This window comes from Mustela putorius, unplaced genomic scaffold, assembly GCF_011764305.1.
Source record: "Mustela putorius furo isolate JIRA1106 unplaced genomic scaffold, ASM1176430v1.1 tig00003853_pilon_pilon_pilon, whole genome shotgun sequence".
NCBI classification, from domain to species: domain Eukaryota; kingdom Metazoa; phylum Chordata; class Mammalia; order Carnivora; family Mustelidae; genus Mustela; species Mustela putorius.
The window spans coordinates 44,648,399-44,664,131 of NW_025422005.1; the positions used below are offsets into that span (position 1 = coordinate 44,648,399).

General features: G+C 42.1%; 1 long non-coding RNA gene across 3 annotated transcripts in view; it reads right to left on the bottom strand.

Moving 5' to 3' along the window:
* Positions 1 to 204: 204 nt before the first annotated feature.
* LOC106005672 overlaps positions 205 to 15,733 on the bottom strand; it is an 86,754-nt gene continuing 71,225 nt past the window's right edge. For all 3 annotated transcript variants that reach the window (XR_006601592.1, XR_001179206.2, XR_001179207.2), the window contains 2 exons: positions 2,739 to 2,805; positions 205 to 1,170 (listed from right to left, as the gene is read on the bottom strand). This is a non-coding gene — a long non-coding RNA (uncharacterized LOC106005672). The remainder of the gene's footprint in view (positions 1,171 to 2,738; positions 2,806 to 15,733) is intronic.

Here is a 15,733-nt window from a genome sequence, read left to right on the forward strand (position 1 = left end):
CTAAAGAAGCATTTCCCAATCTCACTTGACCACAGGGTCTTTTTTCTTGGAACACTTATTAACTTATTATGCATCTAATGCTCCAGAAAATAAATCTTGAGGAATAGTGTTCTTCCCTGACTTTCTTGAATGTTCCCTTTCTCCTCATTTTTGGGATGACAGGTAGATAATGACAGTGACACATACTGGAACCCACTAATTTTATTATATAAGATGAATCCCCCTCATACCAATTGCTGAAAGACAGTATGCTATGTAAACACAGAGATGTTAAAGAAAACTCAACTGTTAACAAGAGAATGGACTTGGCATTTCTGCTTTGGAGGGAACCATACTCATTCCAGGGATATGGGAGGGGGCCTTTCCTTGAACCCAAATCTGCTCTTTGCTTTGATTTCTCCTTTAGAACATGATTCTGTTCCTTCAGAAACATGGACTTCTTTGTCTATTCTTTCTGTTGGAGCACATAAATCCGAGTGGCAGCTCTAATATTGAGAAATACATAAAAAGGGAAAGAGTTCAACAGTTTTCTCAGTGCTAATGACAGCCAAGGGCTGAGCCCTGTGTGTTATAAATGACAGGGCTGTCCAGGGGGTGGGAAGAAAATCCGGTGTAGTCAGTTTTTATCCCTTTTTATATTTTTTGGTTTTAAGGAGTAGAATCTTTCAGTAGCAGAAGCAGTTGCAATCAGCCTCACCTGTTTTTTTGGATCTCACAGCTCCTTGGGGACAAAGGGAAGGGAAGATGACCTGGAGAAGCAGAGGGGCAATGATGCCAAGTACTCAGCAGCCCTGCTTTCCAAAAGATGTACTATGCAGAGGTGCCTTACTTTTTATAACCACTTTGGTGTCTCTCGCCCCATGAAATGACTCCTGAAAAGTCTCTTTTTCTGTGGCCGTAAATGCCTCTACTATGATCCTCAGGAAAACACTCGTAAAACACACTCATGTGAGGAATTCAACCTTATTTGTCTCCTGGGTCCCTGGTATACTACAGACACAGGCACAGACCTATATTTATTACCAAGACATTTGGGTGTAGTGGCCCCCCAAGATTCTCGGTGCTCACTGCAATTATAAAACACTTGCTAAGGTAGAAGAATGACGATATTTTTATTCCTTGAACTGTTGTTTCTGTCTTGCTGACTCTGCTTGGTAAGTGGGTGGATTCCTAAATCAAAAATGAAAGTTAATTCTAAAATATTGCTGGTGAACATTTTCATAAAGGAGCATGACTATTGCTAAGGACCTGTCATGGAGCAGTATTACATTTTTTTGTTCCACTAAATTCTCATGATGCCCCATAAGGTAGTAGTTATTCCCTTTTTACATATTAGAAAAGTAGATATCAGAGATCAGGAGGTCACAGAGCTCCAGAATAATGGAGCCGACCCTTGAAACCAGGTCTGCAATATCTCTGACAGTGTAATAGGAAGTATGGGAGAGGTGGGGCAGTTTTAGGTCATTGCCTGGGAGGTAACACCTGCATAATGATGTGAAGGAGAGGATCTCATGGTCTGTGTGGGAAGGTACTACCAAAGGACATGGGATCAGGGAGGCATGAAAATCTGGGGCCATTAATGCAACTCATCTCCTATACTGAGCCTATAAGCAAGGACTGAGGGCAGAGAAGCAGACTAGGGGAGGAGGCAGGGTCCAGACAATACAGGGCCTTGGGGGGCATGCTAACATGGTCTCATATCATTTTAAGGCCAAGAAGAAAGCCCTGACAGGTGAATTGGACTAGCTGGTACCAGTGGAAGTGGAGACCAATGGGCAGAGTTGAGATATGTGTCTGTTGAACAGACAGAAGGATGTGGAGATGTTTTAGATGTGGGGACTCAAGGATCATGGCTGGGTCTCTGAGTTTATGGTGAATGATGGTACCCTTCCCAGAGAGAGCGAGAAGAATGGGGAGAACAGGGCCTTCAGGGGCAGGAATCATGAGTACTATTTGGAGAACTGACTTAGCAGTGTCCACATGAGGAAAGCAGAAACTACTAACTTTTCACCCAAAAAGGAATTTGTTGCTGGAAAATAGTTGCATTATAATGAGGTGCTTTTGCTTTTTATGGGCTCTTTCCTCCATTTTTTTTTTCTTTCTAATTGAAAGATAATAATTAAAATATCTCCAGGTGGTGGGTATTATAGAGGGCACAGATTACATGGAGCACTGAGTGTGGTGCAAAAATAAAGAATATTGTTATGCTGAAAATAAAAAAAATAAATTTAAAACAAAATATTTCCAAGGCCCTAAAACTGGTGTATGCTCAAGGTACTGTGCCTACCATGACCATGGGGTAAGTTGACTGTGCTAATGGTCCTGAAGGGACTGGAAAGCAGAGGGAATGGGATAGTGCATAGAGATGGGGAAGCCGTTGCCCCCAGTGGGTGGGAACTCACCAGCCACTCACCCACTGACTGTGAGGGAACCACCAGCTCCTGATGCCTCGCAAGGGCCCTCATTACTCTCCCAATGCTACAGCAACCTCTACTATTGATGGTGTGTAAATCAGCCTTACAGAAACTGTTGGGATCATGGCAACTGCCATTGAGTGGAAGACATCAAGGTGGCCATGGCCAGAGGTGCTGCCAAGAGCACGATTGTTTTTCATTGCTTTCCCTTCCTCATCGCATTGGAGGCTTCAGAGTCTGGGAGTTGTCACTTGCAGACCTCCAGTCTTCGTAGGACCAGGAGAACATAAGAGAGCAAATGCACGGTCAGTAATCAACAAATACCTGGCCCGTGCCTGCGAAGTCTGAGATGTCTGTGGAACATTCTACTGGAACCGTCAAGTGAGATCACCTGGAGGGGAGCATAGAGAAAGAAGAGTCAACGAACTGAGTCTAAGAATAGGATCACCATTTCCATCAGACCAGGGACGAGACACGGACAAACTGGAAAGGTAGAAAAGGCAGAGGATCAGCTGTACTAAATCCTGGTAATGGGGGGAGGAGGGCGAACGCATCAAGGTGCCTCTGGAATTCACATCACGAGCATCATGGGTAACCTTGACGAAGGTAGTTTCAATGAAATGCTGTGCAAGGACACCAAAAGAACTTTGTGTGTCCTGATTATTTTATGAAAACCCTCATGATGTGTGGATGATTACCCCACATATCCCCTGAGCCCTGGGATAAAATTCCAAACTCAGGTTTCTGACAAGGCCAGTTAGTTCTCTTTCTACTATTTCAAAAATTCATAAAATAATCACCCTTCTTCCTTTGCAAACAATGACATGGCAAAACAGAATGTTCTGATCTTCTCTTGCAGAAATTCTGGCCACGTGCAACTTGGCCCACATGGAGTCTCAAATTAAAAAACATACTTGGATACAAAATTCCACAGCCACTAGGAGTTCTCCTCGAGAGGCACTGTGAGTGTGTGCAGATGGAAACCAGAAGTGGGTATGGTCTTCTCATTACCACCTCCCCCAACACTTATTTTATCATCCTTCCCTTAAAGACCAGGGAAGATTTTGTGTTCTGATCCCTTTATTTTCAGGCAACTGCAGGGAACTTTAGATCACATCTGTCAGCTAAAAATTCCAAGGAAGCTGCCTGTATGCTAGTCGGGCTTCAGAAGATGAAAGGTCAAGTAATAACTGGTGAAGGAGAGGAGCTGCAAAAGAGGAAAATGAAAATCTGCTGAAAAACAGGGAGTTACTGTAGAAGGCTACAGAACTGAGAAGGGTCTAAGAGAACGTTCCCAGCTGATTCCAAAATGTCAGTGAAATCACTGCCCAGAATGAGCAGCACCAGCAGGAATATTAAGAGAGAGAGAGAGAGGAAGATTCCAAGGAAGAATGACGTTCTGAGGCTTTCAGTTATCTGGGGGGAAACCAGGTACATTCCTTCTGCCAGGCCCATAATGTGTCTGTGGCCTGGATTTTGCAACGGTCTCCTAATTCATCTCCCTGCCTGGGGCACAGGGCCTCCCCCTCCCCCGCAGGACTCTGCACAAGAATAAATGTGGGGCCCTTTTGCATGGGAATCATCAGGCCCTGTGGGAGGGAGGAGAAGGAAGGAAGGGGCTGATCAAGTCTGGACGACATAGACGCGGTAAACTATGTTAGGGTTCTGCCATCAGAGCACTCGCTCGTACTCCTAACCTGGGTCCTCCACCCCTCACTAGCCAGGTGCCTTGGAAGAAGTTGCTGACCTTTCTGCACACACATTTTTATCATCTGAAGACAATGTGATGAAGAGTGGCAACCTCTGGAGGTCGGTGTGATTTTTAGAAAAGCTACTATGGGTAAAGTATCTGGACTTGTACCTGGTACATGGGGTAAGTGCCAGCAAGGGTAAGCAAACAGTGAAAGGTAACTGCCTTGAAGCACAGTACAAACCACATGTGTGCAGCCTCTCTGTTGGGAGCCCGCATGGGGAATTTTACCAACGTCCCACTTTGATAGATCGATATGTGTATTTCATGTATTTGCACAAATGCACCTACACACACACACACATAACCACATGCAACATGTGCATGGACAGTCTATTTAGAAGCTTGATGAAGGTAAGACACTATTAAAGGGAGTTTGTTACAGTTACATGGAAACAGCCAAGGGCCTATGCTCCCTTCCCTATCTCCCCTGATTACTCTGGTTGGAGAAGGGGCGTGTTTTGTCCTCTTCACTGAGGACTTCTCTGTGGGAAGGAGCTGAGGCACGCCTAGCAGGAATTCGGAGCAAAGGCCACACATGGAGGCTGTACCCCAAGCTGGACAGTGGTCGTCTGCCTCTGAGGTGAGATGGCATTCTGATGACGGCCCAAGGTTCCACTGATCTCACTTCTCCCACTTTCACGACTGGCTTCTTCATTTCATCTCTCATTTTGTGGTTGATTCTTTCTCTATTAGGTTGTGATAAGATGAAAATTTTGTGGTTGAGATCAAGATGTCTGTAAGCGCAGTTTCTCCCAAGGGGCCGCCCTCCTCGGCTTATGGATGGTTGCCTTCTTGCTGGGTCCCCTTCCATGGCCTTCCCTCTGTGCACCTGCATCCCTGCTGTCCCTCTCTGTGCCCCAATTTTTTCCTCCTATAAGGACACTGGTCAGATTGGGTCAGGGTCTACTCTGTTGACATCTTTTTAAATTTAATCACCTCGCGTTAAAGATGTTATTTCCAAACACAGTCATATTGTGAGGTACAAGAGGTTGGGGCTTCAACAAATGAGTTTGTGGGGGACACAGCTTATCCCATAATACTGACTCATGGGGCTTGTGTGCCTACTGGGCATTGTACCCTTTGCCAAACCTTAGAATCCTACTGGACACTGGAATGCTGACATCAGTTTTGGGGCATTATGAGCTTGACAACAGAGGAACTGCTGAAAACGCATTTTCAAAGAGATAGGACGTGGTCAATGTAGCAAAATGTTGAGACTGTGACCTACCTCAGGCTAGTACTTTGGAGTCCAACAGATGACAAGTAGAACTGTGTTTTCTTTGAATATTTACGATAACCTGAGATGCCCCTAGGACTGCTCTGGCACCCAGAGTAACCTGGAATCCAGTTTGAGAACTCTATCACATTTGGTCTTCCCAATAATTCAGAGTTACATATAATCTATTGTACTCTTTGTGAAAAGAGGAAATGGGTCATCACTAGCCGTCAGGGAGATTCAAATTAAAACTACACTGAGATATCACCTTACACCAGTTAGAATGGCCAAAATTAGCAAGACAGGAAACAACATGTGTTGGAGAGGATGTGGAGAAAGGGGAACCCTCTTACACTGTTGGTGGGAATGCAAGTTGGTGCAGCCTCTTTGGAGAACAGTGTGGAGATTCCTCAAGAAATTAAAAATAGAACTTCCCTATGACCCTGTCATTGCACTCCTGGATATTTACCCCAAAGATACAGATGTCGTGAAAAGAAGGGCCATCTGTACCCCAATGTTTATAGCAGCAATGGCCATGGTCGCCAAACTGTGGAAAGAACCAAGATGCCCTTCAATGGACCAATGGATAAGGAAGATGTGGTCCATATACACTATGGAGTATTATGCCTCCATCAGAAAGGATGAATACCCAACTTTTGTAGCAACATGGACGGGACTGGAAGAGATTATGCTGAGTGAAATCAGTCAAGCAGAGAGAGTCAATTATCATATGGTTTCATTTATTTGTGGAGCATAACAAATAGCATGGAGGACATGGGGAGTTAGAGAGAAGGGAGTTGGGGGAAATTGGAAGGGGAGGTAAACCATGAGAGACTATGGACTCTGAAAAACAATCTGAGGGTTTTGAAGGGGCAGGGTGTGGGAGGTTGGGGTACCAGGTGGTGGGTATTATAGAGGGCACGGATTGCATGGAGCACTGGGTGTGGTGCAAAAATAGTGAATACTGTTATGCTGAAAATAAAAAATAAATTTAAAAAACAAAAAAAATTAAAAATTAAAAAAATTTTTTTAAAAAGAGGAAATGGGTGCTAGGACTAGAGTTGTAATTTCACTAAGGAAACACAGTTAATAAATAGGAAACCTAGGTCCATCTGCCTCCAAAGCTCAGTTTTCTCTCTATTGCTGGGACAGGTAGAGTTGATCAGCATACGACATTCAGTCCTACCTCCTTTCAACCACCATACCTCCCTGTGCTGCTGAAAGCTCAATGAAAAACCACTCTTTCCAGATTCCCTTGTGGCAAAGGTTCAGGATGTAAAGTAGGGCTTGCAAATCAAATGTGCTCACAAGAAATTTTAAGGGGAGAGTAAAACAGAGGTCATCACCAGGGCTGAGATGTGGGCACTTTCTCCTCTGGTGTCAATCCAGCAACTCGCCTCTAGGCTTGACCATTAAGATCATTAAAGCACTGAGCAGACTCAGAGTCCTTTTGCTCAACTGCCACATTTCTGGAGGTCAAGGTGGTGACAGCAATGGGAGCTTCCTTGGACTGCAGCCACTGAGGCATGCTCTTGAACTCAGTTGTTTTAGTAGCTAGCCTCAAATTCTTCACTCTTTGATTGGACAGTAATAGCAGCTCTGGGGTGTGGGGGAAGAGGTGTGATTCTTGTGATGCTCTGGGGCATTCCTAGATATACAGCTACTGTCCACACTTCCAGCCTTTTTAATACTTTAGAAAGCCCTGAATTCCCTGTTAAAAGGTCTTTAAAAATTCTTGAGTGATATATGTTTCCTATACATATGTCTGAGTGATATCATTATATTGCACTATGTTAATAACTTATAGAGAAAAGCCACTACATTTGTACTAAAAAAAATAGAAAGCATAAAAGAGTATTCCAGCCATCATGGCCTGTGTGCTTAGAAGGCTCAGATGGTAGGAAATTTAGGAACACCTCAAAAAGATAGGAAATTAAATTCTATGTAAAATCCAGTGGCTATAAAAGAACATTGCTAGAAAATTAATGGGCTACCACTTATGGTTTTAGGATTCATTCAGTTTAAATAGATAGTTTCAAGAATAAACTTTGCCATATTCACACCACGAGCTTTGTGTGTGTGTGTGGTTGGGGGGGGGGTTGATACACAGATGCAGACATCAGACTCGCACACTCATACACATACATATACCCAGATGGTGGAGTCTGTCTTTGAAACTTATGTTACCACGAAATAGAGGCTCCATTTCAACACAAATAAAATAGATTAATAAATCAAATTTGGCTGAGTATCAAGAGAATGCATTCCTCCCAATAATCCCAAAGTCAGTGTACTCCCCGAGGTTCTAGATGGACTTGAATTTGGGAAGTTATCCTTCCTATGCAACTATTCCCCACAAAATGAATTGGGTTGTGTCTTGGTAATTGCTCCCACCAAAGAATGGGGCAGCCTCTCTTTAATATCCAATCTAAATGTCATTCAGACCTAAGTTTGCCTTGTAAATCAGAGAAGGGCAGCAGGGACCTATCTGCCCTGGGTCAGTGGTGTCAGTTGGGGCCTTGGCAGGAAAATGGAAAGCACACTCAAAAGGGTAATTGAAGGGAGTTTAATGAAAGGCCTATTTACAGTTAAGGTCAGGGTTAAGGGAACCAGTGTGGGCTGGAGTTCCCTTAACTGGAGTAGTAATTAGCTCTAGCTTCTGCTAGCATATCCTCTCTCCCTGCCCATCCAGAGCTAAAGGCCATCACCCACTCTAGGTCCTGAAAGGACAGGGGAGAAAATAATTACTGGGCTACAGAGAGAGCTTTAGTCATGGGCTATAGCCATAGGAAAAGAAAAGTGACTACTGATAAGCCAGCAGGGAAACGGAACTGGCAAAGATAAATATGAACAAATGCCCCCAAAGCCCATCCTACATGGCAAAAGTTTCAGGTTTTGTAGTAAACAAACAAAACTAACAAAACAGGATTCAAGATGACATACTCATCAAATGTTCTGGGTCATGTTACTTAAAAATTCCAAAATTGTCTTCGCAGCTTAAAATAGGAATAATAATACCAAGGGTGTCCTAAGGATCAAAAGGAAGAACAGAGCTTAAAGTGATGTAAAAACTATAAAACACAATAAAGCCTACTTATTTTTATCACCATTACTATCCTGATCATCTTCAGAGATGCTCAATGATTTCAGAAGAATATCTGAACAAGCCATCTTATAGGACAAAGATACGATTTTCCTTCATTCCAGAATATTTCATAGTTTGGTCTCTGTGGGCCACCCCTATTTAAATATCAGGGACACATGGAACTAAGTACAGTGAGGACATTTTCAGAGAATAAATAGAACTCTTTACCCTTAAAAGAACTTAAGGAAACATAAGTGACACGGCTTTTTAGTCTTCACTTTCAGTAACTCCACGCGGAAACTTGGAAAGATGTGTATTCAGAGGGTCTTTCTGTCTAAGGTGGCAGCAAACCAGCCACCACTCTCCGCTCAGGTACCCATAACAGACATTGCAAAATGCAGAGATAACATTAGAGTACAGAGAAAACATCAGAACCTTCTTCAGCATAGCATGCCAGGCAACCACTAGTAAAGAAGTGGTCGGAGGTAGCCCATAGATGCATCACATTCACTATCACTGAACATTCAACTGGCCAGCAGTGTGTTGAACTCAAGTGAACACCCAGGTATTGGCTCATACCTCACAACTTATAAAGGATTCCAGTACATAAAAGAAAGTTCAGAAGAGAGGAGTTGATTTAGCGGAAGGACTCAGGAATGTTTTCCTGAAATTGAGAAGACTTAGAGGGGCCAAGAGGAAACCTTTCATTTAATCTGCAAGATTTGTGTTAAAAAGGGGCAGCTAGGTTCCTGGGGCTCATAGGAAAGAACTAGAATCAATGGGGAGAAGCATCTGAGAGGAGTATCTATCAGCTGTTTAGCATTCAGAGCTAACCAATGATGGTGGACATTTAAGTTCAGTTGAACCTGAGTGAACCTGTATCAGGTGGTTTTCAAATAAAGTAATTCCTGATTTAGGAGAGTGGGTAGGGTAGGGGACTACTAATATCCATTCCAGGTGTAGATTTCCAGAGTTCTAGGCCATTCTGGGTGTTTGGTGGTGCACACCACCTCTCAGAGGGCAGCTTAAAGGAGAGCCATACTCACTCGCTTGGGACTCTTCTGATGGGTATAGCGTTGGCAAAGCCCCATACAGTCCATTTGCCAGCTTTATTTTATAACGTGTCAGCCAGAACTCTTCTAGCCAATATTTTGTGCCCCCAAAAGGAAATCTCATGATGCAGTAAATTATTGATGATGCTGCCAAAAAGGAATTTCACTTTTGGATCAAATTTGGATTAAATGTAGTAAATCCACAGCATTAGTTTTTAATAACCAAAAAGTTCTGTCGATGTGCGTGAAGAGAAAAAAATTCCCCCTTTTAAAGGTTTAAAGGTTTGATGTAACACTTGAAAGCTGAGATGCAATCAATCATTAACAATGTTTAATATTTTCTACCTTCTAGAAATACAATACGGTCAAGGTGCTGAGGTGCGAAAACTGGCCAAAGTTCAAATCTCATATTAGATGAAAATCACTTTTGAAGTATCATTTTCTTGCCCACATTTCAATTTAGCTATTTCTTCACTATATCACCTTTATTCATCAAATGAAAAGACCTCGCCTGATCCTTGGGTCTCTAGGCACAAGTAGGGGGAAAGAGGACACGGTGAAACACATACAAGAAAAGAAACATTAGAGCTCCCAATTTCTGTATAAAATGACCCAACAGCAAAATGGGATTAAGAGTCTCCATATGGAAGGACTAGGTATCTATGTAAATATGAGCAAACAAATTTCTGCAATGCTGCCACTTTTTTTGGGACAAGCTTGAGGCCCTGGATTCTGTCTTATTTATCTGTTTCCTCAACTCAGCCCAGGGCTCAGAACACAATGGGGATCAATAGATACACAGTGAATTGCATAAAATACAAACTCCCAAATCCTCCCTTCTCGGTGCTCCCAGAGTATTCAACGTATGAGAAGTGTCTTGTTCATTTTTCTTCTTTCTTATGTGTGTGTCTCTTGTGACCTCCTGTGAGGTTCTTGACAGCCCAAAGCATGACACCTTATGTCATTGTGTCCCAGTGTTTAATTCAGTGCCTGCTGGGCACTCCTTTAATATTTGTTTCCTTGGTGAGATCACACACATATATTCAAATAGGCTTTACCAAAGAACAGCAGTGTATGACAAAGAATAACAGATTTCAGAGAGGCCAGGGTCCTACATTGGCCATTTACGAACTCCAGAAACATGGACAACTATTTATCTTCATTTATAAAAGGGGGAGAATAATCATTTAAATATACAATGTTGGGGTGCATGGATGGCTCAGTGGGTTAAAGCCTCTGCCTTCGGCTCAGGTCATGATCCCAGAGTCCTGGGATGAATCCCCGCATGGGGGGGTCTCTGCTCAGCAGGGAAACTGCTTCCTCCTCTCTCTCTGCCTGCCTCTCTGCCCACTTGTGATCTCTGTCTGTCAAATAAATAAATAAAATATTTTTTAAAAATATATGATGCTTGTCATTTACAAAGTACTTTCATACATACGTTAATTCTATTTAGTGTTTATCTTGCCAGGTATACCCAAATGTATAACAGTAACAATTATGAGTGCCACATATTCTTACGTTGAAAATATCATTTAATTCTTTCTGCCCCATCCTGATGGCCATATACTTGCTAGCACACCTCTTCCTGCAGATGTGGGAACTGCTGTGGCCCATCTTCCTTTCAGAGCAGACCTGATGCCAGACTTGACCTTCTCCTCCCACCCCCATCACCCTCTGTAGATCTCTTCTCTCATTAGTTGTCAGTTTTATCTATCCTATCTGCCCGAACCTCCTACCTCCATTTCCTTGTCATGGCCCATTGGCTCAGTGATGGAATTTCAGACCACTCAAATGGGCTATGATCTAGCTTTCCCCTAAGTTACTCCTTTCATGATCTGTTGATAGACTCCATACATAGAAATTACAAGCAAGAGGTGCCTCTCCAAACTTCTGAGACATTGAGATTTCCTTAGAAGCACAGTGAGGTGGGTATCATTGCCCCATTCTTCCAATGAGGAAACCAAAGCTTGGGACAGTAAAGAACGTTGTTCAGAGACACAGAGCTAGTGAGTGGCAGATCCAGAATTGGAACCCAGGTGCTCTGAGATCCAATCCTGTGCCATTTCCCAAGTACATGTTTCTTGCTCATATAGTGAACTGGGTTACTGTGTTCTATGCATTTAGTACTTCAGTAGTAAAAACAATGCATCATACTGGTAAATTATGTGGTGGTAAAAGTTCTTTTCTGTACTACCTTCTCATTTCTAAATGTACCAGAATGAAGTGAACTCTTATTTCTCAGGAAGAGCGCAGGAGAATTCATCTCCCTACACTACAGAGGCAGCGTGACATGTAGAGAGAGAAAAGGCTTAAGAAGCAGACCAGACAAATCACAGTATACTGGCTTGATGGCCTTGAGCAAGTTATTAACTCCCTGGGGGCATTTCCTTATGTAGAAAATGAGAATAATATGTGTCAAATTATATGTCGTAGTTCTCTGGGTGGTAAGGAATGAAAACCATATTTTTAAACACCTTGGCAAATCAACAAATCTAACTCACGATCTTTTCTGTTTCCTAAATGACTATCTCCTTCTACTGCCAATAAAGAATACTTTTAAAGAAAGAACTGACTCTGCCATAAAACCCTAAATCCTAAATCCTAAATCCTAATTACAGAGTTCCAAAGAAGACAGAATTCTGCTTTGTTTGGGGGTTAACACCTTCATTAAGATGACATTTATGGAGAAGAGTTGTGATGAAATCAAGGACCTGTCTAATTCCTTTTTGTGGATTCATTATTCAAGGAAGAGTAGAATCCACTAGCTGCCAAAGCCCTGAGTAGAAGCATAATTTCAAAAGCTAAACCGACTTACCACATAAGAGCAATACAATTGTAACCTCAGAGTTATTCAACCTCAGATGGAGAGAAATGACATAGAAATATGAGTTACATAAGTGAGGAGCCCAAGCCAGCTTGCAATATTTTCCAAGAATTTCTTTATAAAAGCCATGGAAAATATATTGAACAGCTATTTTAGCCTTAACAGTGTGTGTGGCAGAGTACCTCACAAAATCTTCTGACGAGTTTTTGCTGCTATGTTATTGTAAGATCTGTGTTTTATAAATTTTTCATAGTCAATTAATTCAGAAAGACCCTCAGACATGATCCCAGGCAATATCTCCTCAGCTCAGGCACCTCATCCTCAGTCCCTGTGGGCTGCTTGAGGAAGACAAGGAGGGGGGAAAGAATGGTAATAGACAGTTCTGGAATATTCTACCTCACAGGGTCCTAGTAATATTGAATAAGTTTATACTAGAACTCTTTATTCACCCAAATGTTAGCTTCTCCAAGAAAACCAGCATTGAATTCAGTTACAGTATCAACTGTCGAGGTTGTGTTTCTTTGTAAGTTCTTTCTCCTCTGCCTATCTGTGAGTCTGTGTCTTTGTACTGGACACCACCCTGCCCCTCTTCTCCTCTCATTCTTCTTTACAAGCCATTCATAGTCACTGTTTCGGCCTCCAACTCTGTAGATAATTTTTAAATCTGCAGCTCAGGGGTGCCTGGGTGGCTCAGTCTGTTAAACATCTGACTCTTCATTTCGGCTCAGGTCAAGATCTCAGGGTTGTAAGATCGAGCCCCACAATAGGCTGCCACTGGGCGTGGAACCTGCTTAAGATTATCCCTCTTGGGACACCTGGGTGGCTCAGTCAGTTAAGTGTCTGCCTTTGGCTCAAGTCATGATCCTGGGGTCCTGGGACTGAGTTCAATTCGAGGTCCCTGCTCAGCCAGGAGCCTGCTTCTCCCTCTGCCTGCTGCTCTCCCTGCTGGATTTAAGATTTAAATAATCTTATTTAAGAAAAAAAAAAAAGATTTTCTCCCTTTCCTCTGCCCCCTCTCCTCTCTTAAATAAATAAATAAATAAATAGACACATAGATAATGAATAAGTGAAAGTAAATCTGTAGTTCAGAGCTGTCTTGAGTGCCCAATGTCATAGATTGGATTTCTGAACATGTCCTCCTGACACTGAACAGAAAACTTCAAAAACTGAATCTGAAACTGACCTCCTCAATTTACCACCAACTCTTTTCTCCCCTTGACAATCAGTCAAATAAAAATATAATAAACCACTAATGTTTACTTACAGTTTTATTTTTTAAACACACCTCAGTTAGGGTCAAAGTAGAGATTTAAAATGTAATTTAAGGTAATAAGAATTCTCAAAAAGTACTACACTCAAAATCAGAATAATTTACAGCATGATTGCTTTCCTTTTTTTTAACATAAACTTTGGGAAGTATAACTTCTGTGCAAGTGGTCTCCTTTCCCAGAAGGTAACGGAATAACAATTCCATTCTACTTATTCTCTTCCCTTTCATGACCTGAGATCTATGAGAGAATAAGTGTGAAAAATTGGTATTCATGCACTGGATGGTAGAGAGCACAGGACAGAGAGAAGGGAAACAAACCTGTGAATGTGCAGCTTACCACCTAGAGATGAAGTACAAGTGGGGAAAGCTCAAATAGGTCAGAAAGTGGCACACAAGGTAGCTAGAATTTGAGGGACACAGCACCAGGGTGAAGAAAGGTACACCCAGAGATAGCTCCAGAGGGCTGCAGAGAGGTCCTTTGAATTCTTGGGTGAGTACCATTGTACGCATGCACAAAAGGAAATTACCCAAAGTCAGGAAAGAATCATATAGAGGACTGACATGGTGTATGGGCCAACCAAACAGAAATGGAAAGGCATTATAATAATTGGGATACCAGGTCAAGTTCTCAGAAGGGTGGGGCGCCTGGGTGGCTCAGTGGGTTAAAGGCTCTGCCTTTAGCTCAAGTCATGATTCCAGGGTCCTGGGACTGAACCCCACATTGGGTTCTCTGCTCACCAGGGAGCCTGCTTCCTCCTCTCTCTCTGCCTACTTGTGATTTCTGTCAAATAAATAAGTAAAATCTTAAAAAAAAAAAAAAAAAGTTCTCAGAAGGTTATCACCACAGCAGTGGGGCTGAACTAGCCCTACACATAAAGCTACTCTGGACATGTTTTAACAAAGCTCAAAAGCAAACACTGAAAGGATTCAGTTGTTCCAAATAACAGCATACAAGAACAAAATCCAACACTACAACAAGAAATGTAACAAAACTCAGCATCTAACAACATAAAACCACAATGTCTGGCATCCAATATCATATTAACAGGATAGTAGAAACCATAACCAGGGGGCAATTAACCAATAAAAACAGATCCTTACATGACAGAGATCATGAAACCATCAGACAAGAATATTAAACATGTTCCGTATTGTCAAGAAGACAGCAAACCCATAAACAGGATGATAAGAAAAAATACAAGATATAAGAATAAGACTCAAATGGAATTTCTAGAAATAAAGTCATATGCCTAATTAAAAAAAATAGATTATATCCTAAAGAAGAATTAATGTGAAGATCTAACAACTAAAATTGCCTAAAATTTGGGACACCTGGGTGGTTCAGTCCATTGAGCAGCGGACTTTTAATTTAGGCTCAGGTCACGATCTCAGGGTCCTGGGATCAAGCCCCACATTGGATTTTGCACTCAGTGGGGAGTCAGCTTGAGATTCTCTTTCTCCCTCTTCCTTCACCCTCTTCCTCTGCTCAAAAACTCTTTCTTTCTTAACTAAATAAAGCTTTTTTAAAAAATGCCCAAAATGAAGAGAAAAGAAATGACCAGAGCATCAAGAAAGAACAAAGAGGGGCACCTGGGTGGCTCAGTGGGTTAAGCCTCTGCCTTCAGCTCAGGTCATGATCCCAGAGTCCTGGGATCGAGCCCCGCATCCCGCATCGGGCTTTCTGCTCAGCGGGGAGCCTGCTTCCCCCTCTCCCTCTGCCTGCCTCTCTGCCTACTTGTGATCTCTCTGTCAAATAAATAAAATCTTAAAAAAAAAAAAAAAAGAAAGAACAAAGAAAATAACCTTCAAAATGAAAGATATTGCCGGAACGTTTCAAACTAACAAAGCAGTGTGAAATTCATTTCCAGCAGATCTGCACTGTAAGATATGTTAAAAAGATATTCTTGAGGCAGAAGGCAAATGTTACCAGATGGAGATTCAGACCTAAATTTTAAAAAATGAGTCCCAGAAATCATAAATATATAAAACATTTTTTCCTGTTTATTAATGTCTTATAAACAATTAACTTTATAAAATTTTTTAAAACGCATTAAATAGTGTTATTTAGAGCATAGGTAAAGTAAAATGTATGACCATTCTAGCCTAAAGTAGAGGAAGG